We start from the raw sequence: 26,862 nt of genomic DNA, 5'->3' as shown, positions 1-26,862 counted from the left end.
TTCAGGAGCAAAGTGAGAGGGGCGAGCAGGCTCAAGGAGGAGAGAAGCGGGGCTCGAGGCTGGGAGGCCATGAATGACGAGTCAGAATGTGGGCTTTGTGCAGTGGTAACAGGGAGCCATGTACGGTGTGGGGTGGAAAAAGCAAGGAGACAGGATGGAAGGTGGGGTTGGGATGACCATAGTAGACACATGCTGGATTGCCACCCAGGAGGCCACTGCAGGGATGCAGGAGGGCTGAGAGGGTGGCCCAGCCATAGATGGTGGCAGAGAAACTGGGAAGCAGCCCAGGGCTGGCCATGGGGGAGGCCAGAGGCTCTTGGGGCTGCAGGCCACTGCCCACTCCATTGCTGCTCCCCGCTTGAGTCCCCTTCCTCCCCCTGCCCGCCCGCCCCATTCCCAAGCAAAGCCAAGTGGGAAAGTGTGGCCCCGAACTGGCTGTGGGCTCAGTGGGAGGTGGAGGGAGTATGAACTCACCAGGGGCCACCAAGTTCAAATACAGGTAGGTCCTGGCCCAGAGTAATAGGAAACCTGCCCCGCCATCTAGCAGAGGCCCTGGGCTGCCTGTGGGCCCCTCCTGTTGGCCTCCTCCACCAGGCAAGAGCTTAGGGCCTCAACGGGAACCCAGGCCCACTCCCACCCCATCTGAGTGCCCCTGCAGATTCCACTCCAGGCTGAGCAGACAGCCCCTGGCCAGGGCCTCTCAGGGGGCTGCCAGGCAGGCTGGAGGCTGCAGAGGACTGGAGGGCACTGCCTTCTAAGCTGTGGGTCTCAATTTCCTCATCTGCAGCATGAAACAGTGATCCTTCCTTCCAGGGCCATCAGAAAGGGTCAATGAGAGGGCATCACAGTGAACTTGCTGAGCACAGGACAGGAATAAGTCCCTGAGGCACTGACGTTTGCAGAGTGTCCCCGGTACCCAACATCCCTCCAAACACCTTGCTCCCTCCCTCCCACCTCAGGGCCTTTGTACATGCTGTTCCTCCTGCCTGCAACACTCTTCTCTGTGTCTCTCCCCTGCTGGTTGTTCTGAGGTCAGATGCTATGTCCTCCAGGAAGCCTTCCCTAGCCCCTAGATGAGGTCACAGCCCCATGAGTCTCCCCCAAACCAGACTGAAAACTCCATGAATGCAGAACTGGGACTGTCTTGCTCACTGCTATGTGTTCTTACTATTTATTAAATGAATAAATAAATGAGTAGATGAGTGAGACATGACAACTCTCAACCTTCAGTGACAACACACAGCCATCAGGGTGGCAGGGCCTGCCTTGAGGGCTGTGGGCACCCCTGTAGGCTCCTGATCCAGCCCAGAGTCCAGGAAGCGTTCCCAGAGGAGGCAACAGTTCAGCCTGAATTCAGAAACTTGAAGCTGCAAGGTCACCCATACTACTTTATAGATGGGGAAACTGAGGCCTAGATAAGCGGCTGCCTGTGAATGTCCTGAGAATTTGCCCTGCTTCACTGGTCTAAGGCTCTGCCAAGTCCCCCACCCCTGGGTGGCCCATCTCATTCCCCTGGGGCTGCCCCACAGCCCACCCAGGGCTGCCACCCCCTGCCCTGGTCATCCATCGAGCAGGTGGCAGGGCTGCTCGGGGCTGGGGCGGTCCTGGGCATGCGGTTGCACTGCTGAGTCGGGCAGCTGGCAGCAGCACAGCTACGAACCAGCTGTTTGGATGACAAACTGCGTTCAAGCTTCATTAGGGTAATCACGGGCTCCCCTCCCGGCAGCGCCGCAGAGCGCGACTGTCAACCTGAACTAATCAAACCCGGCCCCAGGACACCCGCCCGCCTGGCTGACAAGCCGCTAAGCCCCGAGCTAGTGTGCTGCACAGCTCCCGGCAGAGGCCCAGTTCCACCGCATGCCCTGGAGACAGCTGGCCTCCCAGAGACCTACCGTGTGCTCCCTGAGATCTCGTCAGCCTCAGAGGCCCTGTCAGGGAGGGGCAATTCCCATTTCTACAGCCCACGAGAGAAAGTGACTTACCAAAGCCACACAGCCATGTGGGGTTAAGTCAGGCAGGAACCCAGGTCCACCAGGGACCCCCATCACCACCCCTGTTCCCAGTGCCTCCCAGACCCTTGAGGGGAGGAGACCCTCCTCCTGCCCTTGAGGCCCAGCAGGCTGAGCTTGGAGCCCTGAGGTTGTGGTCAGATGTGTGGCCTCAGCAAGCCCCTTGACATATCTAGGCCTTGAGCCCTGCACCCCAACAGCAGCCTGGGGGCTCTAGTGGTGCAGGTGTGGAAAGTACTCCGCCAGGCACTGGGGGCGGTGCAGAACCTGCCTTGTAGCCTATGGTCACTGCCCCGCGCAGCTGGGCTGTAAGTCAGCCCACTTGCCTCACATCCTCAGAATCTGAACTTAGCCAGGAAGGGAAGGTCTGGTTCCTTCATTTGACAACTGGGGAAACTGGGGCCAAGAGAGGGGTATCCGAGATGATGGAATGTAGTAGAAAGAGTATGGGCTTTACAGACAGATGGACATTCATTCATCCACTCATCCACTCAACAAATACTAGCAAGATGCTATCACATGCCAGGTGCTCAGGACTTGCTGAAGGAACAGATGACAGGAAGAAGAATGAATGAACCCGCGAAAGGCACCGGGGACCAGTCGTGAGCTCAGCAGACACCATCGCTGCTTCCTGGAGTTTACTGTCTAAAGCGAGCAGATGCGTAACAGATACTATCACAAATGACACGGGCACTGTGGAAAAGCATGAACTAGCCTGATAACAAGCACCAGGAAGGCCCTGCCTGGCAGAGGAGGTGATACTCCAGCTGGGCCCTGAGGGTATTAGCCAGGCAAGGAGAAGCTTGGGAGGTCGGAACAGCAAGTGCAAAGGTCCTGAGGTAGGAAGGAGCTCAGGGCTTTTGAGAACAAAGTTCCCTCTATGTGGCTGGAGGGTAGTGACTGGTGCAGGAGCTGGAGCAGGAGTGGCCAGTGGGAGGATCTGGGTCTCACTCCAAGGGTGACAGAAATGTAAGCAGGGGCAGCACTCTGGGTCCTATGGGGAGAGTAAGTGGGAGAGTTCAAATCCCAGTTCAGCCAATTTCTTTCTTTCTTTTTTTTTTTTTTTTTTTTTTTTGAGACAGAGTTTTGCTCTGTCACCCAGGCTGGAGTACAGTGGCACGATCTTGGCTCACTGCAAGCTCTGCCTCCCAGGTTGACGCCATTCTCCTGCCTAAGCCTCCCAGGTAGCTGGGACTACAGGCACCTGTAACCATGCCCGGCTAGTTTTTTTGTATTTTTAGTAGAGATGGGGTTTCACCGTGTTAGCCAGGATGGTCTCGATCTCCTGACCTCATGATCCACCCCTGACCAGCCTCAGCCCCCTAAAGTGCTGGGATTACAAGCGTGAACCACCACGCCCAGCCCTTTCTTTTTTGAGGCAGAGTCTCACTCCATTGCCCAGGCTGGAGTGCAGTGGCGCAATCTCGGCTCACTGCAACCTCCACCTCCCAGGCTCAAGCAATTCTCCTGCCCCAGCCTCCCTGCTAATTTTTGCAATTTTAGTAGAGATGGGGTTTCACCATATTGGCCAGGCTGGTCTCAAACTCCTGACAAGTGATCCACCTGCCTCAGTCTCCCAAAGTGCTGGGATTACAGGCATGAGCCACCGTGCCTGGCACAGCTAATTTCTGATACAGCAATAGCATAGACAAACACGATGTTACAGGAAAGGGGCCATGCTGTGCTACTGTGTTTACATGAAGTGCAGAGACGGACAAGGCCAGCCTCTACTGTCAGATGCCAGAAGTGGGGGCAGCTGCTGGCAGCAGGGGGGGATTGACGGGGAGGAGCACGGGGGAGCCTCCAGGGGCGCTGGGGGTGTTCTAGGTCTGGATCTGGATGGAGGCTACACAGCTACCTATAGCTGTACACTTAAGAAGTGTACACTTTTCTGTATTAAGTTATACCTCCAGGAAAAAGTAAAAACAAAAGCCTGGCTGCATCACTCTGCCTCTCTTAATCTCTGTTTTTGCATTGGCAAAATGCAGTGGCAGGAGCTGCCCCACTGAGCAGAGGCTTTAGAGGACGGTGCACCCAGTCTGCGTGCAGTGGCAGGAGCTGTCTCGCTGTGCAGAAGCTTTAGAGGACGGTGCACCTGGGCTGTGTGTAGACAGGCAGGAGCGGCCTTGCTGTGCAGAGGCTTTAGAGACCAGTGTGTGCCCAGGCTGTGTGCAGACAGTGGCAGGAGCTGCCCCCCTGTGCAGAGGCTTTAGAGGATGGTGCACCCAGTCTGTGTGCAGTGGCAGGAGCTGCCTCGCTGTGCAGAAGCTGTAGAGGATGGTGCGCTGTGTGCAGACAGTGGCGGGAGATGCCTCGCTGTGTAGAGGCTTTAGAGGACGGTGCACCCAGGCTGTGTGCAGTGGCAGGAACTGTCTTGCTGTGCAGAAGCTTTAGAGGATGGTGCACCTGGGCTGTGTGCAGACAGTGGCAGGAGCTGCCTCGCTGTGCAGAGGCTTTAGAGGATGGTGCACACAGCCTGGCTGACAGCCACTGCACCATGAACGTAAGTCACACAGAAGCAGAAAAGCATCTGGCTTCCACCACACCTTGGCCCTCTTTGGGCCTCAGTTTCTGTAAGGAACCAGTGGTCTCCACCTGCCTCAAAGGCAAAGGAGTAAAGGCATAAAAACCCTCATATCAGGCCCCTGTGAGCCAGCCTGCCCCTCACCACAAAGTGAAGAGCAATTCAGAGACCGGAACACACAGTATGCCTACTGCTCCATGCAGAAGGTACTAAGCCACTTCCAGGTGCCCAACCTGCTCACTCACTATGTGCCAGGCCTGGCCCAGGGCTTCTCTCCAGGAGGAGCACCAACTCACCACAGTGGCTCCTCTAAGGGCCCACTGGGATACAGGACCATAGGCACAAGCGCAGTGGGAACCCAGGCCAAGGGGTGGCCCCTGCCTGGGACTGGAGTTTAGCAGACTCCTGTGGGAACAGGCTCACAAGGTCCCAGATGAGCCACCAGACAAAGCTGACTCAACATAATGGTACCCTTGGCGTCAGAGGGGCTGCACAGCCAGGTGCCCCTCACACCATGGGCAGCTGGAGGCAGGGAGAGGCCTGTTTCCCTGTCCAGAGCCTGAACATCTCACCCTCCTCCCCTGGACTTTGGGTGGCCTTGGGAAACCAGACTGGTGGCCACCTCACCAACAACTTGTAGGCTCAGCTGTCCTCACGGCCCTTTAATATCATTTTCTCATGAGTCTGCCAACAACCCGGGGACAGGGTCTGGGGTCAGAATCATCATTGGCTCCATTTTATAGAGGAGTACACTGAGGCTCTAGGAGGTTTGGTGTCCCAGGGCACCCCAGTGAGGAGTCAAGAAGCAGCTAGATGGCTGGATGCCCACGCTCAGCCCACTGGGCACAGCTCAGTCCCTTGTGCCCTGTCCTCCCCATCACCTGGGGGCTGCTCACTCAAGCAGCCAGTTCACTCAGTCAGTCAACAAACAGCCACTGTGTGCTGCAGCCACTGTTTTAGGAGCTGGAGGCAGAGCAGGAGACAGGCTGCAGGGAGATGGTTCCGAGTCAACGACCGCTCCAGCCCTTACACACTCGGCAAATGCCAAGAACAACAGTGTCGCAGACACACTGGCGCCTGTCCTGAGCCAGGCGCTGCACTGAGATTATCGCATCTAATTCTCTAAGCAGCCTCACAAGGGTGGAACTGTCATCCCCATTTTACAGATGAGGATGCTGAGGCTCAAATTCAGGGCCTTGCCTGAGTGTGGTCTCACAGCCTAGTCGAAGTGGGGGAGGATCTGACACCAGGCACACAGGCTCCTCGGTCCTGTCTGTCTGTCCCATGGGATTTTTAGTCCTTTGTGTGAGTTGTCGGAATGGACCCTTGCTCTGGACCTCAGCAATGGATGGATTTAGCAGGGCCTCAGGATGAACCAGGACCCAAGACCCCACATCCCATCCCGTGTCTCAGGCCCTGGCTGCCTCCAGTACCCAGAGCTGTACACCCCCTGGGCCCGGAGCCCAGCCTGACTTTGGTTCTGCCTACACTCCTGGGACCTGGGCTCCATGGGGACATCTGAGACCATTCCTGCTCCTGGGGCCCTGCTCACATCAGCTCAGCCCCAACAAACATCCCAGTTTTGTGCTGGTCCCCACTAGGCATAAGGGGTGGGGAAACAGACAAGAAAGCAAAGAGTCCCACTTGGGATGCTCTCCCCGCATACCTCCCATGGCTGGCACCTTCTCCCTCTGATAAAGGCACCCTGGCCACCCTGCCTCTATCAGCACCCCCTGCACCTCCCACTGTCTCTCTGGCACCACTCAGCTTTTCCACACAGCTCTGCCCACAGGCCAGCACCAGCCACGTTTTCACCTGATTGCTGTCTGTCACTCCTACTCCACTGTGAGCTCCTCGAGGGTCAGGACCTGGTCTGTTTTATTCACAAATGTACCTCTCCCCATCCCACCCCCAATTAGTACCACATCTGGTACATAGCAGGGCTGCAATATACTTATTAAGTGACTGCACTTGCTGAATGAATACTGACTGGCAGAGAGAATGTGAGAACACAGTGGGGGCATCTGTTACCCCTGACTCTGAGCAGACAGCAGGGGGGCAGAAAGCAGAAGTGTCCCAGGCAGAAGGCATAGCAGGGGCAGAGGCCTGAGGGCAAGAAAGAACTGGGCTTTGGGGACCTCTAAGTGCAGCTTCTGAGTGCGGCAGAAGCACAGGACACGAGACAAGGAGGCCAGCAGGGTGGCAAGGGGGTGACAGGGAGCCCTCCAGGGTGCCAGCTCTGGGTAGGGGGTGCCCCAGCACTCAGATCACCCCCCAGCCCTGCCCAAACCAGCAACCAGCCTGGCCCCCAGCCCAACTTTACCCCCGAGGCCACCTGTGGTAGGCAACCAAATTCGGGGGCAGTCATCACTCCTCCTCTGCCCACAGACACCAGGAACACAGTCCTGGCACCCACCCACAGGTCTGGGAGCCAACCTGCCACCGTGCAGGCTGCAACCTGTGACCTTGGCCCCATTAGCGTGGCCTCCTCCAGTCGAGCAAACCAGCTGGCGCCAAAACACAGAGCAGCTTGGGTGAACTCCTCAGTGCAGAGGATGGCACGGCTGCAGGCGGCAGGCGACATCGCTTATGCGCTCCAGCCGGCATCTGTGGGGGAGGGGTGGTGGTGGCAAGAACTGGGTGTGTCCAGGGCAGCAAACAGCTCTCACACCCAGGCTGGACTGACCTGGCATGGCTCGGGTAGCCAGGTGGGAAAACTCACCCCAGACAGTCTCTCTCTCTCTCTCCAGGCCTCAGGCTGGGCCTCGGCTCCCACTCCCTCCCCCTTTGGATGACCTCAGTTCTGGATGTCCCCGAAGCACTTCAGCCAGAGTGCTCCCTGCTCAAGCCTGCTTCAGGCATCCCTTCTCCTCCATGCATCCCAGGCATCCTATCCAGGCTCTTCCCTCCCCCACCGCCCCATGCCACATAGACTCTCCCAGTTCCAGCCCCACTGCCATCTCCCTCCTTCACCCGTCTCTGCCTCCAGACCTGCTACTGAGACCCTCTAAAGGGTGCCTGCCACCTTTAGAATAAAATCCCTGGCCCGTCCTGGGCCCTACTGGCCCACATGGCACAGTCTGGTCCCTAAACCCCCCTCCACACACACACCTATCCACCATACTCCAGTGACAATGGCCTCCTTTCTGTCCCACACCCAGACAAACTCAGACCTGCCACAGGGCCTTTGCACGGGCCCCTGACTAGGGTGCTTTTCCCCCTGACCTCCCTCATGGCTGGCACTCCTCGCTCTTCAGGCCTCAACTCAAATATTTCCTCTTGAAGAGACCTCTCCAGAGCACCCTGGCCAGCGGTACCCACAAGTGCACCCCACCCTGATCACCACCACACAGCACAGAACTGCTTCCCATTGCCATGCATCTTCTTCCTCGCTCACTGTCTCCCCATCAGCCTGGGAGTTGCACAACACAGTGGCTGTGCATGAAGAGTCACTGCTGTGTCCTCGGGCCTGGCACAGAGCATTCCACACATCTGTGCACTGAATGAGTGCGTGGACTCCCAGTCACCATGGCGCAGTCAGATCTGACCACATCAGGGGCTCCTGGGCCCTCCAGATGCTGCTGCCTCATGTCCAAGGCCTCTGTGGTCTAGCCCTGGCTACTTCTCTAGCCCTGACACGGGGGTGGCCTCCTCTCACTGATTTCCAAACCCACGCTGCCACCATGCCCTCCCTGCCACTCCTCTTCCCTTTATCCTCTCCCTGGCACCTCCTGGGACCTGTCCAAACCCATACCTCTCATCCTGCCTGTCCCTCCCCCAGTCTTCAGTACCTTCAGCTCCCATCCCTCCTCACCCTCGCATTCACAGCCTGACATCAGCTTCCATCCCCCACCTCCCTGCCTGTCACTTCTGCTTACAAGTCCTGGTGCCACTGCCAATGCTTGGTGTCCCCCTCATCCTGTGCTTTCGTGCCTCCAAGCCTTTGAAACCTGCTATTCCCTCTGCCTGAGTGCTCTTCCCCCTCTTCTCAGCTGGATGAGCTCTTATTCATCCTGCAAGACCCAACTCAAAATGTCTCCTCTTTTGTAAAATCCTGCCTGATCCTTCTCCTGCATCAGTCAGGACATCACTGGTTGCAAGAGAAAGAAACACAACTCAAAATAGCTTGAGCAAAAAAGAGAACATGTTGGTTTTATGTAACTAAAAATTCCAGGGGTAGTTTCAGGCATTCTGGATCTAGAGGCCCAAATTAAGTCATCGATCCATCCACATCTGGGCTCTGCCTCCTTCCACGTGATGACCTTCTCCGCAATCCTCCATCCTAAACGCAGCTGTGGAGGAGAGTGGCCGGTGGCCTCACATTCACACCCTTTAGTTTCAACAATCACAGCTGAGTCCAAAGCCAGAATGGGCGTGGGAGGGGGTCTCAGGCCCTGCATACTCAACCCTGAGTCACAGTTCCAGGGAAGCCTTTGACTGGCTCAGATGTGCCACATGCCCATTTCTCCACCAGTCAATGTGGCCAGAGAGAGGGGGTATTGGGCCCCACCCTGGGAAGTGGGGGCATGGGTCCCAGGAAGAAAACCCTCTGGGCCCAGGTCCTACTCTGTACACAACTCCTGCCTCAGTCTCCACGTGTCCCCTGAGACTCCCCACCCCCCTGGTTGTTCACGGTTCTGCAGCACAAGAAATCCCCTTGAAGCTGGGTCCCCAGTGCCCGCTCCGTGACAGCCCCAGAAGAGGGCCTGAGAAACTTTTCGTCTGAATGGAGGTCGGCTGCACAGAGGAAACTACACGTGTTGGGTGTGTAATAACGGGTTAACCATCACCCCTGGCAGGCAGCAGATCTGCATTTTCACGGAGGCCTCAGGGGGACACAAAGCTTAAATGGCAGCGTGGAGAGTTGGGAGGGGGGTACCCAGGGGGCCCTCAGCAGAGCCCCGTCCCTCCCGGCAGCCGGGCCTGCGGGAGCCACTCGGCCAATCCCGAAGAGCTCGCTCAGGGGCTGCGAGTGGAAAGACTGGGAAAATAATTATCGAGGAGGCCCGGGAGGGAGGCGGGGAGGCTGGCGAGAGTCTTAATGAAACTGCTAACGCGTTAGTGATTCCTGCCTGCTCGGGAAAGGCGGAGGCAGACAGCCATGTTGCCAGCTCCTGCGATGGAGGCTGCCAGGCGGGACGGGCTGGGCACGGCACGAGGCGGCAACAATAGGCACCTCTTCATCATCTGCCTCTCAACACGTGACTTTCAAAGGGCAATCTTAATATATCAAAGTCCCGATGACAGTATATTTCAACACATCTCGTATTAAATTGGGCTGGAGTCCCTTCAGATGCATTATAAATATAAAGGCTAAAATTCTGATTAAAGCCATAATCACAGAGATCTAAGGATGAGGGTGAGCAGGGTGTCTGGTCCCATTTTTCAGATAGGAGGTCATCTACATCCAGGGAGACAGGGTTGTTCCAGAAGGCATCCAGACCTTTAAAGCCTTCTCATGAGCAGTCCCTCTCCTCCCCACCCCCGGGTCTTTCCAGTCTCAGAAAAGCTCTGTGAGGCAGGCAGATGCCACAGGCCCCCTTAACAGGTGCCCCCAAAGAGGCCGGACCAAAGTCACACAGCGAGGCCACAGGGACAGTCGCTGCACCCAAGGCTCAGACTCCTGGCCCAGTGCTCGTCCTCACACAAGATGGGCACTTACTGGTCACTTCAATCTACACTGTGGTTACCAGTTTACACCTTACTGCAGCTCCAGGTGAGAAAACAGAGGCACACAGAGACTAAGTGATGTATCCAAGGCCACGTAGCTGGACAGATCTAGAGCCAGGACTCAGGGCTGGGTTTTAAGAATCCAAAGCTACGCACTTTTTCTTCAAACATTCTGCAGGGCACAGTGGGAACCTGGTACCCCCTGGCTTGTTGAAGGAGAGATCTGGGGCCATAGAGAAGCCCAGAGCCATTGAACCAGCATTCTCTGGGCAGCGAACTGCAGGGAAGGCCAAGTCAGGAGTTGGGGCAGCTGGTGGAGCCAGAAATGACCACAAAAACGGCGCTCACTCTGCACCCACTCTGCGTCAGCATGTGCTGGGCAATTACTGAGGGATTCCCATTGTCCAAAGGAGGAAACTGAGGCTTGCAGAAACAGAACCATATGTCTTAGAGAGTGACCCTCAGCTAGTGAGTGGCACAGTCACAGTGAGATTCAACCATCTCGGGGGTGGCCCTGCTCCAACTGCTGCCCATCCCAAGCCTGGGGCAGGCACTTGGCCAGCCGGGTGCTCACAGAGCCAGCCTGACGCACAGACTCAGTCCAGAACCTCAGGCATCCAGTGGGGCCCATCTCCCTCCCACCATCCCAGGATGCATGAAAGAACTTTAGGGTGCGAGACAAGAATGGGCCTGGGAAGGGGGCCTCAGTCCCTGTATACTCAGCAAAGCTCCATCTGCTCCTGACCTGGTCAACAGCTGGGTCAGGGGGTGGGGGAAGTAGGCCAGAACCCCAGTGACTAGCTGGGCCCCTGCCATATCCAGACCTGGTACAAACAAGGTCTGTAAGGAAGGGATGCACCTTTCCTTACCTGTTCTGCCTCACTGGCCACCTTAGAACTGTCCAAACATTCCCAGACCCAGGGAGATGCCTTTCCAGGGACCCAGCAGCTCATGCAGGCCTGTCCCCATCTGTTCCCAGGTCTGTTTCCCCAGGGGGACTGTCAGAGGGGAAGGCCACATTTGAACCGCCTCTGTGGGTACAAGACCCCTGTGCAAGAGGCTGTTCTAGATGAATGAATGAGTGAATAAATGATGGAACAAACCAATGCCACTCAACCTGCTACTGCAGTCCCTTCCCGTGGTAGCCTGCACCCAGCATGATCATTGTTTCTGTCCACTGAAAGGGACCCCCACTGCATGAGACCAGCCCTGGCCCTCAGCCATCACCAGACAAGAAAACTGAGGCTCAGAGGGCCCAGGACCTCCTGGGAGGTGGCAGCACCAGGATTCAACCCCAGACAGATGGACTCAGTTTGTGCCTTAGCCTCAGGCTCTGCCCAGCCTTCATTTCCAAAGACAAGTACACAAGCACTCACCTGGCCCACCCCACTCCACCCCACCCTGAGGGCACAAACATGCCCATTCCTGGGACAAGGACATTCAGGTGCAGAGCGGTCGAGGGCCTAACCCAAGGTCACAGAGTCATCAGGACGCACAGCAAGGTCTCAAACTCAAATGGCTGCCTCCATCCCTCATCATCTCTTCCACACGCCAAAGCTGCCTCCTTCCCCATCAACGCAATAAAGAAGGGAAGGGGGAGGGGGAGGGGAAAGGAGAGGAGGGAAGGCCCCCCCAACCAGCCCGCAGCCGGCTCCTTTCTGGTCAGGGAGAAAGCCTCTAATGAAGGCCCTGCAGATGCTGCGAAGCTGACGGTGTCAGCCTGGGAGCCCCGTGGAGCTGCGGGGCGCGCAGCTCTGCTCCCAATTAGCACACAGGTCCTCCATCAAAGCGCGCGCCGGCTGCCAGGAGCAGAGGCCGGAGGGACGGCCCTGCTAGCAGCGGGAGAGGAGGCCGTGGCTCTCTGGCAGGCCCTGGCCTCTGCTCCTTGCCTTTCTGGGGGGGATCCAAACCCCCTAGTCCCCCACACTCACTCACACCCTCTCCAATCAGCCAGCTTAGGGCAGCCGCCGTCACCCCGGGGGACACGCTAATGAAGATGGCCGACATTAATCTCTTCCCTCTCCCGACAGGTCAATTTATAGTTCCATGGGGAGCCCTGGCGCTCGGCCAGAGGCCCTGACATAACTCTCCCTGTTCTCCGGGAGGACATCAGGGGTGGGCTAGATGGGGCAAGGGAGGCTGGAGACCCCCGGGGCAGGCCAGGGAGGGCCCCTCTGCCTGAGTACCCACCGTTACCATCCCAGCGAATCCAGGTGGGTAAGGACCTGGGCCCCTGAACTCAAAGGCAGAGGGTCAGTCCTCGGCTCCTCAATCAAGAGCATCCTGCTCACAGGCAGAAGACCCCCAAGGAAGCAGGAGGCTTCTGACATCTGCTCCTTGTCAGCCTCAAGGGGATTCACAGAGCCCTGTAACGGACCCTTCCGCTTCTGCCAGCCTCCCCAGTGTTCATTCCTCAAAGACCTGTGAGCTGGCCACACAGGGCCTGGGCCTGTGCTGGACCCTGGGGACACACCAACCCGGGCCCCAGCTCTCCCAGTCTGGGTCGGGGGGGTGGCGGGGGGCAAGATGGAAGCATCCTACCACATTGAGAGCAATAATGGAAGGATTTGCCAAGAGCTGGGGGCACCCATGGGAAAAGGCCTTCACTTCACCTGCCTGAGAAGGAGGTGGGAGTCTGGGAGGACCACAGGGAGGAGGGGATGTACCTGGGCCTTGAGGATGAGCCAGGAGGCTGGAAGACTTGGGGGAGGGGATGTGTGGGAAAGAGACCATCTCAGGCAGAGAAGACCCAGTGCTTAGGGGGTCTAAGATCAGAGGACATCCACTTCCCTGGGGTGAGGCCAGAGAGGTGAGCAGGGGAGACCACTCAGAGGAGAGGTCCAGCCTCGAAAAGTGGCTCAGGAGGTTGGCCTAGTTTAGGTTTGTGGACAGCTGAAGAGTTTGGAAGCTCAGAGCTGCATTTAAAATGACAGCTTTGGCAATGGCGTCCCAATGGACAGTCATGGGTGGGGAGGAGGGACTGGTGCGTCCAGGGCAGAGGGGGAATTGGGGGAGAAACGACGGGAGGGTTGACTGGATGGACAGGCAGGTAGGAAGGCCACAGGCCTGGAGTCTCCAGTGTGGGTAACGGGTGCAAGTGATGTCACAGCCCTAGAGTAGGATAAAGACTGGGGCCTGATGCTAAGCTTGTGAGCCTGGGAAGGTCTTAGAAGGCCCCAAAGCCCAGGGCTGGGAGATGCCAGGACCCAAATGTTGGTCCGGGTTCAAAATTCTGAGCAGCACTAGACTACCTCCTGGAGGTAGTTCATCTCATTGGGCAGAGGTGAAGCCAGGGGGCTGTCCCCTTGCCAGACACTGGGGGAGGAGGCAGGGGCCTGCCAAGGGTCGGGTGTGTGGCTAGGCAGCCCCACCATGCTGGACAGAGCCCTCGGGTTGGAAGCATGTGGGCCAGGCTGCCCCCATCTCACCCAATTCCAGAGCCTGACCCTACTTCCGCATTAAATTGATGCTCCTAGAATCCCAGCTGCATGGATGACCCTTCCCCTGGACCCTGGACCCTCCCCTTTTCCTCCCCCTCCTTCAGGGCTACCCACCAGGTCTCATCTAATCCCCTCGGGCACCGTGGGGGTGTCTCCTTTTCCCTATGCTGGAGACCCAAGGCCAGGGAGCTAAGGGACTTGTTTAAAACCTCTCAGCTTCTAGGCGCCAGTCAGGAGGGAACCAAGGTCCAACTGACCCCAAAGCACACGCTCTTAAGGAAAGGAGGAAAAAGAACAAGGCTGAAATAAAAAACGCAAGCGCTTACAGTGGCTGCATTATGGTGGTGGGACAATGGATGATTTTTTTTTTCTTTTTTTCTACAATGAAATATTCATAGGCTCACTCTGTCGCTGTTAGTGTCCTGGAGGGGTGAGCTCCCACTGTAGAGTCAAGCAGCCCCAGGGGCAAATCCTGGCTGGCCACTTGCTAGCTGGGGACCTTGAGCGAGCCATTTGCCCACTCTTAGCCTCCGTTTTCTCATCTGTACAATGGGGACAAACACCCCCTACTTCAGAGGAACGGTCACGGCTGGCGCACAGTAGGCGCGCAGTAAGTGCCAGCCTTTGAGCATCACACCCCCGCGTCCTCGCCACCTGTCTGGCCTCCAGAGGGAACTTGAGACGCCCCCACGTGCCAGACGCGGATGCTGGGCGGGCATCGGGCCCCTGGGGCTGGCGCCCACCCCCCGCCTCCCGCCGCGCCCGCGCTGTCCCCTTACCCTGGCGGCCGGAGGGCCGGCATCTGTCCCGCAGGAGAGCCCGGGCAGCGGGGCCGGGCTCCGGAGCGCGGGGCGCGGGCGCGGGCAGGGCGCGCGGGGGCGCGGGCCGCGCGCTCCGGGCCGTGCGCCCCGCGGCCGCCGCGTCCTCGCCTCCAGCGCGGGCCCCGCGCGCCCCGGCCGGCCCGGGGCAGGCCCTGCGCAGCGCCGCGCCGGGTGGGGGGCGGGCCTCGCGGGCCCTGGAGAGGCGCCCGGGCGGCGCGGGCTCCCGGCGGGCGCGGGCGGCGCCGCTGCGGTGGCCCCGCTGCTGAGTGGTGGGACGCGATTTACTGGCTGCAATTCCCGGCGCCCCTCGATGGCACTTAAGAGAGACCGGGAGGGAGCCGGGGAGAGCGGGCGGAGGGCGGGCGGGCGGGCGGGCGGAGGAGGGGCGGCGGGAGCCTTGCGCGCCGGCGGGGGAGGGGCGCGGGCGGGGGCGGGCGGGCGGGAGGTGGGGAGAGGCCCGGATGGAGGCGGCGGGCGGCCGCGGCGCGCCGAGCTGGGGTAGGGGGGGCCCTGCCTCCAGCCCCCGCCCACCCGCGCCCAGCCCCCCACGCACGGCGCCGCTGCTGGGGGTGAGGCCAGCCCCCACTCCACCGGCTCTCCCCACCCCACGTCTTCAGAAAGCCCCCACCAACCCACCGGCCCCCCACCCCCGCCCAAACTCCCTCCCTCACCGACCCCTCTTCTAACCGGCCTGCGCCACCCCCACCCGCATCCCCACGGCCACCAGAGATCAGAAACTCTAGGCCCACGGGCCCAATCCAGCCTGAAGCCAGGCTTGCGTGACACCATAGTATTTTTTGTTTTTAATTGGAATTAATTCTCATCGTTTAAAAATTGGGAATTTTCACATAAAAATCCACCGATGAGCTCGGTTTGGAGAAGAGGAGGCCCGGGCAGCAGCCTCCCCCTCGTGCATTCCGCTTGCCAGCCGTCTTGACAGACGCGGGCCCGCAGCTGGCCTCAGTCCCCACCAGGCCCACCTGCCTGTCCTGGGAGGCGCCCGAGTTCTCCCGTCCAAGCCTGCCATACTGCAGTGCCTCTGCAGGCCCCCCTCTGTGGGATGACCACCCCCACTCCCTAAGGCTCCTCTTCTGGGAAGCTTCCCGGGACTGCCCCCCGAGTGGCCACCCAGTCCCTCTGTGCAGTCACAGCCCCCGTGGAGGTGGTGGCGCCTGCTCTACCTCGCCCGAGTCCTCCGTGGCTGGCACCGCGGCCTCTGCGGCTGCGCTCTCGCCACAGGGCTGCTGCTCTCTGGCTGGATTCTCCCTCCGTCCTGGCTCTGGGCCTGGCCCACAGTAGGCGCTCAGTAAGTGTTGGCTGAGCAGCAACCAAAGAAGAAGGGCCGGGATTGGGATTCCACAAGGCAGCCTGGGCTGTGGCAGGCACAGGGCACCGGTCCCTGCAGCTGATGTTCATTTTAAAAGCCCCGAATGTTCATTCGGGGTGGCTCTCACCAACCAAGGAAGCTAATGATTTCCACGTTCATTTTTCTCCACCTTAATCCCACTGCCAAGGCTTCCAGGCCTCTGTTGCTGCTGCCCTCAGACTGGGATCAGATCCCTCCAGAAGGTGCAGTCTGCCTGGGGACTGTCCAGGAGGGCCCACAGGGTCCAGCTTTGCCACCCTGGCCCCTGTGAGGCCACAGCCAGGTCTCAGGGCCACAGGGTCTGAGGGTAGCAGCTGGCCAGTGTCTCGGGGGCAGGAGAGAGGGACAGATTAGCTCAGACAGCACCCCAGGGCCAACACAGCTCTACTGACTCCCTGGGCAGGTGCCAGGGTACCCCTTCATGCTGCTGCTTCCTGAGCAGAGGACAAGGGGGAGTGGGACAAGAGCTGCCCCTTCCCTGCCACTAGACGCATCTCAGGGTTTACTAAAAATCTGTGTCACAAACCCAGCCAGACACCAGCATCCCATTTTACAGAGAAGAAACAGGTTCAGAGTGGGTGACCTTGCCAAGGTCACAAGGCTAACAGGGCACTAAGCCAGGAGCTTATGCACCCCCCAAAGTGTCCCTACCCTGAAGGGAAACAAGACTCCCCTCAGGGTTAGATCCAGAGCGAAGTCCAGGAGGTGGGACTGGTCTGCAGTACAGGAGAGACAGGCACCTGCATCCCAGAGCTGGCTCCAGACACGTCTCCCTCCTGGAGCCTTGCACAACCTGGGCAGATGCCCAGGACTGCTCCTCACCTCCTCAACTACTCCCTTGCCACAGCGGCCCAGCCAGTTGCCCTCCTCACTGCGGGTGCAGGAAAACAGGCCTAGCTGGAGCCAGCAACCACACACGAGCCACAGAACACCTTCCCGGGCCTCAGTGTGCCCATCTGTCATGTGGGGGAACACCCCCAGCCTCTCTGGGCTTTTATGGGGGAGCGGGGGCAAACAAGACAGCTGATGATGGACAAGGAAGAGGGAGAACCAGGAAGTTAAATGCTCCAGCTCTGAGCTGGTCTGGGTTCACATCCTGACTTCCCGATCACCTAGCTGTGACTCACCTGCTCCAGGCCTCAGTTTCCTTATCTGTAAAAAGAGTAGGGGGGATTATAAGACCAGCAGACTCAAGAGACTGTAATGAGGCTGATGGGACAATGCATGGTCGGGACCTCAGCACAATCTGACAATCCCAAGGCCTAAGACCTGTGACCTTGAAGGTGGAGACAGGAAAAAGGAGGGGCTAAACACACGGACCCTGGAGGGTTCACATCCAGCTCTGCTGTACCAGCCTGTGTGGCCTTGGGCAAGTTACCTAACCTTACTGCCTCAGTTGCCCTGTCTGTAAAGCGGGCCTATTAATGACAGTTCTCACCTTATCAGGTTGTGCTGGGGCTTAAATTAGATAACTCAGGTTCTGTACTTAGAACAGCACCTGGCACCAGTAACGCTCAAACAGCATTAGTTTGCTTCTCATTACTCTCGAGATTATAAAGGCAACCAGTCCCCGGCTCAAGGAGATGCTCCTGCTGTCCCCAGGAGACCGAGTGCCTGATTTTTCATTCAGAAAATAATCAGACAGACCTATGTTCAAATTCTACCTCTGCCAGCTGGCACCTCTGGGCAGGCCTCAGTTTCCTCAGCTATGAAGTGGGGGCACAGCACCTACCGCAGCTACTCTTCAGCTACGCCCGAGCCTCACCCTCCCATTGCCCCTTCCCAGCTCTCCAGTGAAATGAAGACAGCTCAGTTGGGGACCCTGGCCACAGCCCCAACAGTGGCCAGATGGGGCACCGGACCCAGAACAGCCCCTTGTCCACATGTCTGAGAGCCCCAGGGCTGCCTAGGCAGGTGGCTGGGGGACCAGCTGAGCCTCTCAGGGCCCAGATTGTTCCAGAAGCCATGGAGGGGTCCCACCTGGAGAGAGGGATGAGGGCCCCTCTGAGAGGCCTTTCCTGACCCCTAGCTTCAGTCGTTCCCAGTTTTCCTGTTTCTATGGTAACGACCATTATCTAAAGTCATCCGTCTTCACCTGAGAGTTGTCTGTCTTTGCCCTCCCTCACCCAGGGTCCATGAGTGTGGGGATTTTTGTCTGTCTTGATCCCTGCTAGACCTCTAGCATCTAGAACAATGCAAAGCACATAGTAGGTGCTCAACAAATATTTGCCACTGAATAAAGATTCTCAGATGGTAACACTTAGCTAGAAGGCTGGGATGGCAGAGCTCCCTGCCTGTGTGTAGCTCCCCTTCCTGGGAGACGGCCCCATCCAGCTGTGGTCCCCTCCTTATCTCCATCTCCCCACAGCAGGGGCGAGGAGGCCTGGAGTTGGTCTCCTCTACAGCCAGGAAGCATGTCACTTTCACTGCAGTGCAACTGGGTTTCTTGGGCGAGGGAGGGACCTGGGCAATTTTCTGGCTCACAGCTTATTCCAGAGCTGCCTGGTGACACAGACGTCCCAGCCCCCGCAGGCCCAGGGAGGCCCTGCTCCAGCAGATGCAGCCTGGGAGTCCCACCCTCGTGCCCACCCACGGGGACTGAAGGGGCTTGCTGAGTGAGCCCCAGGATGTCATCTAGGGGCTGGGCTCCCGTCCCCAGCCCCAGCCTCAGCCCCTCACGTGTGCACAGCACTCCCCCGTTACAGTTTACAAAGTGCGTTCACAGACATTATCACGTCGGCTCCTAAACGCCCCCTAAAAACCACAATAAATCTCTCGCTCTGGCTCCCGAGCCCACCGGCTGCTGCGTAATCAGTGAGCAGAGAGGCCTCAGGGCCCAGAGCCTGCCAAAGCCGATGCAGCGCCAGCAGGGGCAGAGGGGGCTCCACGTGGGCGGGTGGCAGGTGGCGGGTGGCAGGCCCAGCTGGGGCGCTGCGGGAGCGAGGAGCCTGCCGGAGGCCCAATCCTGCAGAGGCAAAATCAAAAAATGCTGTCTCAACACAGAATGTCTCCTGGAAGATGGGGCCAGCAGGTCTTGAGGGGAGGTGATGGGGACCCAGGGGCGGGGCAAAGTCTAGGAAGGAGCCCAGAGGGGCTCCTTAGCACTTAGGAACATCCTTGAGGAGGTGTAGCTTGGAGGTAAACATGGTTCTCAGTCCAGCACTTGGGGCCCGGGGACAGTCAGCCCAGCTGGCTTCTCCTGCTCTGCTCTTCTTCATTCCTAGATAACAGCCCTCCACTAGCGCTGTCCCCCTGGCTGTGGGCTCCCGCGGCAGGGCTCCCCATGTGCCAAGCATTTACGCACTTGGCCGTTCTTTTTGTCTGCAAGATTGTTACCACTGTGTTGAAGTCCTAACCTTCCTTGAAGGGAAATTGAGAACTCTCTCACCTGGAGATCCCTCCCCAGCTTCTGGAAGCCACACTTGGGCCCCACAACTGCACCTGGGTTCCCCTCCCTTAACTGTCACAAGTCCCTTTACCACTTTGTACCTCGTGCCCCAGGACAGGGGCTGTATCATGCTGCCTTTGCAATGGCCCAGAGCCCCCACATGCAAAAGGGGTGCCTCTGAACGACAGTGACACGGCAATGACATGAGGCTTCAGGCTTGTAGGAGGAGGTGAGACCCCATGTGACAGACACAGCCAGCACTGCTCCTGTGTTTGCAGCCCAGCCACTGGCCCTGAGCAGCCCCAGAGAAAGATTCCCCCAAACGTCTGAGCCAAATCAGCCAGCGGCTGCGGTTGGGTTATGTTTTTTCACATTTCCCTTGATTCTCAAAGTTATAGGAGCTCAACTTACAAACTATGGAAAGTTCAAGAAGTTTAAATAAGCAGGGAAGGGAGGGCCTGGTGTAAGGGGGCGGTGGCTGCCCTGGCAGGCTTCCCTTCTGCAACCTGCCCCGTAAGCCTTGGGCTGGACCTCCGGGCTGCAGAGGTGGCTGATCTGTCACAGTGGCGGTTGTGGCAGTGTCACAGCAGGCATGAAGCAGGTGGCAGCTTCTCTGTGGTCACCTCTGACAGGATCCAGCATTTCTGCTTTCCCTGGATATCAAAACCAGCTGCCAGAGCTGAGCCTTGGTCGGGGGTCAGGGGTACCATAGGCCCTGTGAAGTGTTCACACTGCAGTGTCTGAAGCCTGGTAGAGGCAGAGGGAGTGGGGGAACTGGAGGTGGGAGGTGACTCATGGGGCAGATGTCCTCCCTCCCAGGGGACACTGGACCCCCTCCGTGAGACTCCTGAGTCCATAGCCAGAGGACTTTGACAGCAGAGCCCAGGTATCCAGAAGTACAATGTAACAATCAAAGGACAAGGGACCTTTTTTTTTTTTTTTTTTTTTTTTTTTTTTTGAGACGGAGTCTCGCCCTTTTGCCGAGGCTGGAGTGCAATGGTGTGGTCTCAGCTCTCTGCAACCTCTGTCTCCCAGGTTCAAGCAATTCTCTCCCTCAGCCTCCAGAGTAGCTGGGATTACAGGCATGTTCCACCACACCTGGCTAATTTTTTTGCATCTTTAGTAGAGACGGGGTTTCACTGGAACTCCTGACCTCGTGATCCACCTGCCTCCACCTCCCAAAGTGCTAGGATTACAGGCATGAGCCACCACGCCCAGCCCAAATAGACCAATTTTTAAATGGGCAAAGGATTGGAATAGAATTTCTCCAAAGAAGATATTCAAATGGACAGGTGCAGTGGTTCATGCCTGTAATCCCAGCACTTTGGGAGGCCGAGGTGGGCGGATCACCTGAGGTCAGGAGTTTGAGATCAGCCTGGCCAACATGGTGAAATCCTGTCTCTACTAAAAATACAAAAATTAGTCGGGTGTGGTGGTGGGCGCCTGTAATCCCAGCTACTTGGGAGGCTGAGGCAGGAGAATCACTTGAACCCAGGAGGCGGAGGTTTCAGTGAGACAAGATCACACCACTTCCTGGGTGACAGAGTGAAGCCCTGTCTCAAAAAAAAAAAAAAAAAAAAATGCGGCCGGGCGTGGTGGCTCACGCCTGTAATCCCAGCACTTTGGGAGGCCGAGGCGGGCGGATCACAAGGTCAGGAGATCGAGACCATGGTGAAACCCCGTTTCTACTAAAAATAGAAAAAATTAGCTGGGCGCAGTGGCGGGCACCTGTAGTCCCAGCTACTCGGGAGGCTGAGGTAGGAGAATGGCGTGAACCCGGGAGGCGGAGCTTGCAGTGAGCCGAGATCGCGTCACTGCACTCCAGCTTGGGCGACAGAGCAAGACTCCGTCTCAAAAAAAAAAAAAAAAAAAAAAAAATGCTAGATATAATTAGTCATTAGTCAAAATCACAATGAGATGCCATTTAATACCCACTGGGATATCAAAAAGACAGGCAATAACACGTGTTGGTGAATATTTGCAGAAAATGGAATACGTGTGCTTTGCTGGTGGGGATATAAAATGGTGCAGCCACTGTGAAAACCATCTAGCTATTTAGCAAAACGTTAAAAAATGAGTTACTTTATGACCTAGCAGCTTCACTCCTAGGTATACACACCTAGGTATACACACCCAAAAGAAGGTACAGTATATGTTCACATGAAAACCTGAACACAAATGTTTCCAAGCAGCATATATTTTTTTTTCTTCCTGAGATGGAGTTTTGCTCTTGTTACCCAGGCTGGAGTGCAATGGTGCAATCTTGGCTCACTGCAACCTCTGCCTCCCAGGTTCAAGTGATTCTCCCGCCTCAGCCTCCCTAGTAGCTGGGATTACAGGCATGTGCCACCATGCCCAGCTAATTTTTGCATTTTTTGTAGAAACAGAGGTTGGTCAGGCTGGTCTCAAACTCCTGACCTCAGGTGATCCACCTGCCTTGGCCTCCCAAAGTGCTGGGATTACAGGTGTGAGCCACTGTGCGTGGCCCCAGCAGCATTATTCATGATCTCCACAAAGTAGAGACAACCCATATGTCCACTCACGGATGGATGGATAAACAAGATGTGGCATATCCATACAGGGGAATATTATTCAGCCATAAAAAGGAGTGAAGTACCTATTCATGCTACTATACGTTATGCTAAGTGAAGGAAGCCAAACACATATTGTCTGGATTCCATTCATTTGAAATGTCCAAAATTGGCAAATCCATACAGACAGAAAGTAGATTAGCAGTTGCCAGGGGCTGGAGAAGAGGGGAAATTAGAGAGTGATTTCTAATGGATATGGAGTTTCTTTTGGAGATTATTAAAATGTTCTGGAATTAGATAGTGGTGATGATTAAAAACCACTGAATTATATACCTTAAAAGGATGAATTACATGGTATTTGAGTTTGATCTTAATAAAACTGTTTATTATTTATTTAGAGACAGTTTCATTCTGTCCCCCAGGCTGCAGTGCAGCAGTGCAATCACAGCTCACTGCAGCCTGGAACTCTTGGGCTTAAGTGATCCTCCCGCCTCAGCCTCGTGAGCAGCTGGGACTACAGGTATGCATCATTACACCTGGCTAATTTTTTTTTTTTTTTTTTTTTGAGATGGAGTCTTGCTCTGTCCCCCAGGCTGGAGCGCAGTGGCGCAATCTCGGCTCACTGCAAGCTCCGCCTCCCGGGTTCACGCCATTCTCCTGCCTCAGCCTCCCGAGTAGCTGGGACTACAGGCGCCCGCCACCACGCCCAGCTAATTTTTTTGTATTTTTAGTAGAGACGGGGTTTCACCGTGTTAGCCAGGATGGTCTCAATCTCCTGACCTCATGATCCGCCCGCCTCGGCCTCCCAAAGTGCTGGGATTACAGGCGTAAGCCACTGCGCCAGGCCTAATTTTTTAAATTTTTAGTAGAGAAGAGTTCTCACTATGTTGCCCAAGCCTGTCTCAAACTCCTGAGCTCAAGGAAGCCTCCCACCTTGGCCTCCCACAGTGCTGTGATTACAGATGTGAAGCACCATGCCTGGCCAATAAAACTGTTTTTTCAAAAAATAGGGTCCCCACACCCAGTCTATTCCACAGACCCCTGGGAGCCAGCCCTGCTCCCTGCCTGGGCTCAGCCCCTGCTCCTCCCAAGCCACTGTCCTGGGACAATGAGACACAGTGGGGGCAGGGATGCCAGGGAGTGGAGGGGCTGAGGTGGGCTGGGCTTCCTCCACTGGGTCCAGCTGCCTCCTGCCTTGGGCCTTTCGCTCTGGCTGTTCCTTCTTCCTGCAATACTCTTCACTTTGTCCTGCTCACCCTCCAGAGCGCAGTTCAGTGTGCTGGTTCGCAGAGGGGCCTTGCCTGACCCTACACCCTTGTAACTGATTCTCAGTCCTCTCCAAGTTCCCAACCTTTGACATAATCATGCGGCCAGCGCAAAACAGATGCACAGTCAACGTTATGTGTGAAGCAGGGGCAAGTAGCTCAGTGAGAGGTTGATGGTGTTTAGGAGGGGTGAGTTGTGGGGGGAGTGGACATCCACCCCACGAATTGGGAAGCTATGATGATGAGGAGGGGGGCGAGCTGTACTCAGATTCTAGAAAGATCCCTTTGGTTGTTCTGCAGGGAATGGACCAGCAGTACCAGGCTGGAGACATGAGGCTGGATAGAGGCCATGGCCTTAGTCCAGGCCTGGAGAGGCAGGGCCCAGCCTTGGGCAGAGGATGCACAGGAGGAGAGGAGGGGCACACTTCAGAGAAATTTGGGAGCCAAAATCAAAGTGACTTGGGGATGGCAACAATGTGAGGGAGAGGGAGTCCAGGATGGCACCAGGTTCTGGTGGTGTGAAGGGCCAGATGAGGATGGGGACGTTTCTGAGGTCGGGAGCACTGTAGGAGGAGCACATCTGTGGCTGACTCTGAAAGGCTGACTCTGAGACCCCAGCAAGCAGTGTCACCCCCACTTATTAAGTCCATCCTCGTACCCCATGACACTTCCCATGTCCATCTCCCTTGACATCCAATTGCCGAGGTCAGGTCTCCACAGCCACTACCTGGTCAAAGCCACTGCCTCCCCTCTGGCCTCCCACCGTCAAACCAGGTGCCTTTTCTCATTTGTCCTCCATGGTGCCAACAGTTAAAATCAGCACAGCTTGGTCATTCTCCAGCTCAGAAACCTTTGATTGCTCCCTACTGCTCTCTGAACAAAGTCCAGATGCTCCAACCAGGCCCATGAGACCCTCCAGGGCTGGCCCACTTGGCTTTGCAGCCTCTCCTGCGCCTGCCCCATTCCCGCACTCCCATCCCATCCCGCGCACTCTTCTCTGCTCTGTGCCTTTGCTCCTTCCACACTTCCCACCCCAGATGCCCTGCCCCTTGCCCCCTTCCCCAGTGAGCCTCAGCAGCAGGGAGCCTCCACTCCAGTAGTCTTTGCTGGAACCTAAACCAGGGGACATGGCCTGACCAGGAGTTTTTTCTTTTTGTTCATTTAATTAAAAAATAAATTAAAAATTTTTTTTCTAGAGACAGGTTCTCTCCCTGTTGCCCAGGCTGGAGTGCAGCAGTGCAGTCATAGCTCACTGCAACCTCAAACTCCTGGGCTCAAGGGATTCTCCTGCCTCAGCCTCCTGAATAGCTGGGACTACAAGTACACACCACCATGCCTGGCTAATTTTTAAATTTTTTGTAGAGACGGGCTCTCCACATGCTACCCAGGCTGGTCTTCAACTCCTGAGCTCAAGTGATCCTCCCACCTCAGCCTCCCAAAGTGATGGGATTACAGGCATGAGCCACTGTGGTTGGCCAGTTTTTTCTGATAGTGACTTTATTTTAAATGACATAGAAATATGTAACAATCATGGTGGGACATGGTGGTGCACACCTGTAGTCCCAGCTACTCAGGAGGCTGAGGTGGGAGGATCCCTTGAGCCCAGGAGTTCAAGACTGCAGACAGCTGTGATCGCACCACTGCAATTCACCTGGGTGACAGGGTGAGACCCTGTTTCTTAAAAAAATTTTATTTAATAATACAAAAATGACCATAAATTGGAAAGATTGTATTGTGCCTGGTTGAGAATTTGCCCCAGGCTCAGACACACAATGTCAAAGTCCTGGAGAACAGGGACCATATCTGTCAAGTTCACGGATGTGGCCCCAGCACCTGGGATCGCTTGTTTGGGTGCCAAGGTGGGGTGGGCGGAAGGGTGAGAAGAGGGATGGGGCATGGAGAGTAGGGAAGGAAAGAGAGAGGACAGGAAGGAGGGTGGGAGATATTGGGCGGTGAGTGGGTGGGTGGGGGGATGAGTGTTGGGGGATTCATACCAGCCTATGGGCCACATTTTTTTTTTGGAAACAGAATCTCACTCTGTCACCCAGGCTGGAGTGCAGTGGTGCAATCTCGGCTCACTGCAACCTCCGTCTCCTGGATTCAAGCGATTCTCCTGCCTGCCCTCAGCCTCCCAAGTAGCTGGGATTACAGGCACCTGCCACTACACCCGCCGAATTTTTGTATTTTTAGTAGACACAGGGTTTCACCATGTTGGCCAGGCTGTTCTCGAACTCCTGACCTGAAGTGATCCACTGGCCTTGGCCTCTCAAAGTGCTGGAATTACAGGCATGAGCCACTGCACCCAGCCACCCATGGCCCACTTTAGGCCCAGCCCCTAGTCCAGAGCTCAGAGAGGCCAGGATGAGATCCACATAGTCCCATGAACTGCTGGGGTGCAGAGGTCTCCAGCTCTCCGATCCACAAGGTTGCCAAGCTGGAACCCCTGCTTGGCCATGGGCATCTGACCAGTTGGCGTCCTTGTCCTCCAGCCTCCCTAAGGGCCTCAGCTGAACCTGTAGGCCTGGCCCGCCTTCAGCCAAATTGACCGGATCTCTCAGAAATCATCCTTGACGCCTCTGCTCACTCCCTCTCTCCTGCATCCAACCATCAGCAAATCCTGTTGGATTATTTTCAGAGCCTCCTCTCTGTCTCCCTGTCCTGCCCTGGCCCCTCCCCCAGTCTATTCTCAACTCAGCAGCCAGAGGGGATCCTTTTAAATGGTGCGTCCAGGAGGCCTCACCATCTGGCCCCCATTTCCTCTCTGAGCTCATCTGCCACCTCCTCCCCACCACCTCCCTGCAGCCACATTGGCTCCTATTACTCCCCGACTGTGCCAGGCACGCTCCCTGCTCAGGGCCTTTGCTCTCTGCCTGGAAGGAATGCTCTTCCCCCAGAGGTACCTTCTCACCTCCTCACTCACTTCCTGTCTTTGCTCAGATGCCACTTTCTCAATGAGACCTTCTGCGGACACCTATTTATAACTGAAAAAAACAAATGTATCCCCTTTCTGGCCTTCCCTGTTTTATTTTTCTCCCTAGCACTGAGCACTCTTGATCACAATGTATGTGTCTTCCTTATGTTTTTTGTCTGTTTCTGTCCATTGGAATGTGATCTACAGGGGGCAGGGGTTTGTCTGTCTTGTCCACTGTTGTGTCCCCAGCACAGAGGCTCTGAAAATTATCTAACAGGATTTGCTTGGGCCTGTAGGGCTCACATTAGATGCTGCAAAGACATGTGCAGTATGAATGAATGAGTGAATGAATAAACGAACCTTGGCCGGGCATGGTGACTCACACCTGTAATCCCAGTACTTTGGGATGCGGAGGCAGGCTGATCACGAGGTCAGGAGTTTGAGACCAGCCTGGCCAACATAGTGAAACTCCATCTCTGCTAAAAATACAAAAATTAGCTGGGTGTGGTGGCACATGCCTGTAATCCCAGCTACTCAGGAGGCTGAGGCAGAATAGCTTGAACCCAGGAGGTGGAGGTTGCAGTGAGCCGAGATAGTGCCACTGTACTCCAGCCCAGGTGACTGAGACTCCGTCTCAAAATATATAAATAAATACATAAAATAACAAAAACAAAACAAAAAAAAACAAATCTCTCTGAGGTCCAGGCTTGTTCCTCCTGGGTTGGCCTGCCCTAGGCCCCATGCGGTGCCACCTGCTGCCTTGTCCCCCACTGCTCTAGCTTGCTGTGTGCCACTTTACTGCCCCTACTGAAGGCTGCCAGACAGGCACAGCCACGGGAAGCACCGAAAGTTGAGTTGAGTTCAACAGAAGATGATCCAGGACTGGCCCATCTCCACTAGGTTCAGAACCATTTACACAACACCTTCTCCAGCAGGC

General features: G+C 56.5%; 2 protein-coding genes across 25 annotated transcripts in view; both read right to left on the bottom strand.

The window, feature by feature from the left end:
* TCF20 (transcription factor 20) overlaps positions 1 to 14,439 on the bottom strand; it is a 185,598-nt gene extending 171,159 nt beyond the window's left edge. Inside the window, exon 1 of the mRNA XM_050805801.1 lies at positions 14,423 to 14,439. The gene's annotated coding sequence lies outside the window, so the exon portion shown is untranslated. The remainder of the gene's footprint in view (positions 1 to 14,422) is intronic.
* NDUFA6 (NADH:ubiquinone oxidoreductase subunit A6) overlaps positions 1 to 26,862 on the bottom strand; it is a 321,526-nt gene that overhangs the window by 238,867 nt on the left and 55,797 nt on the right. Inside the window, exon 1 of one of the 24 annotated variants that reach the window (XM_050806035.1) lies at positions 23,645 to 23,648. The exons of 12 other annotated variants lie outside the window; for them this stretch is intronic. The gene's annotated coding sequence lies outside the window, so the exon portion shown is untranslated. Of the gene's footprint in view, positions 1 to 6,803; positions 6,809 to 7,441; positions 7,446 to 10,014; positions 10,019 to 11,831; positions 11,836 to 12,349; positions 12,354 to 14,205; positions 14,210 to 14,385; positions 14,391 to 14,985; positions 14,990 to 15,510; positions 15,515 to 17,701; positions 17,706 to 19,371; positions 19,376 to 23,644; positions 23,649 to 26,862 lie in introns of those variants that run through there. 11 more of the 24 variants (XM_050806078.1, XM_050806060.1, XM_050806034.1 and 8 more) reach the window with 11 other exon arrangements.

Source organism: Macaca thibetana, chromosome 10 (assembly GCF_024542745.1).
Source record: "Macaca thibetana thibetana isolate TM-01 chromosome 10, ASM2454274v1, whole genome shotgun sequence".
Taxonomy (NCBI): Eukaryota; Metazoa; Chordata; class Mammalia; order Primates; family Cercopithecidae; genus Macaca; species Macaca thibetana.
Note: the sequence above shows the minus strand (reverse complement) of the source record. Positions and strands in the feature narration are given on the sequence as shown.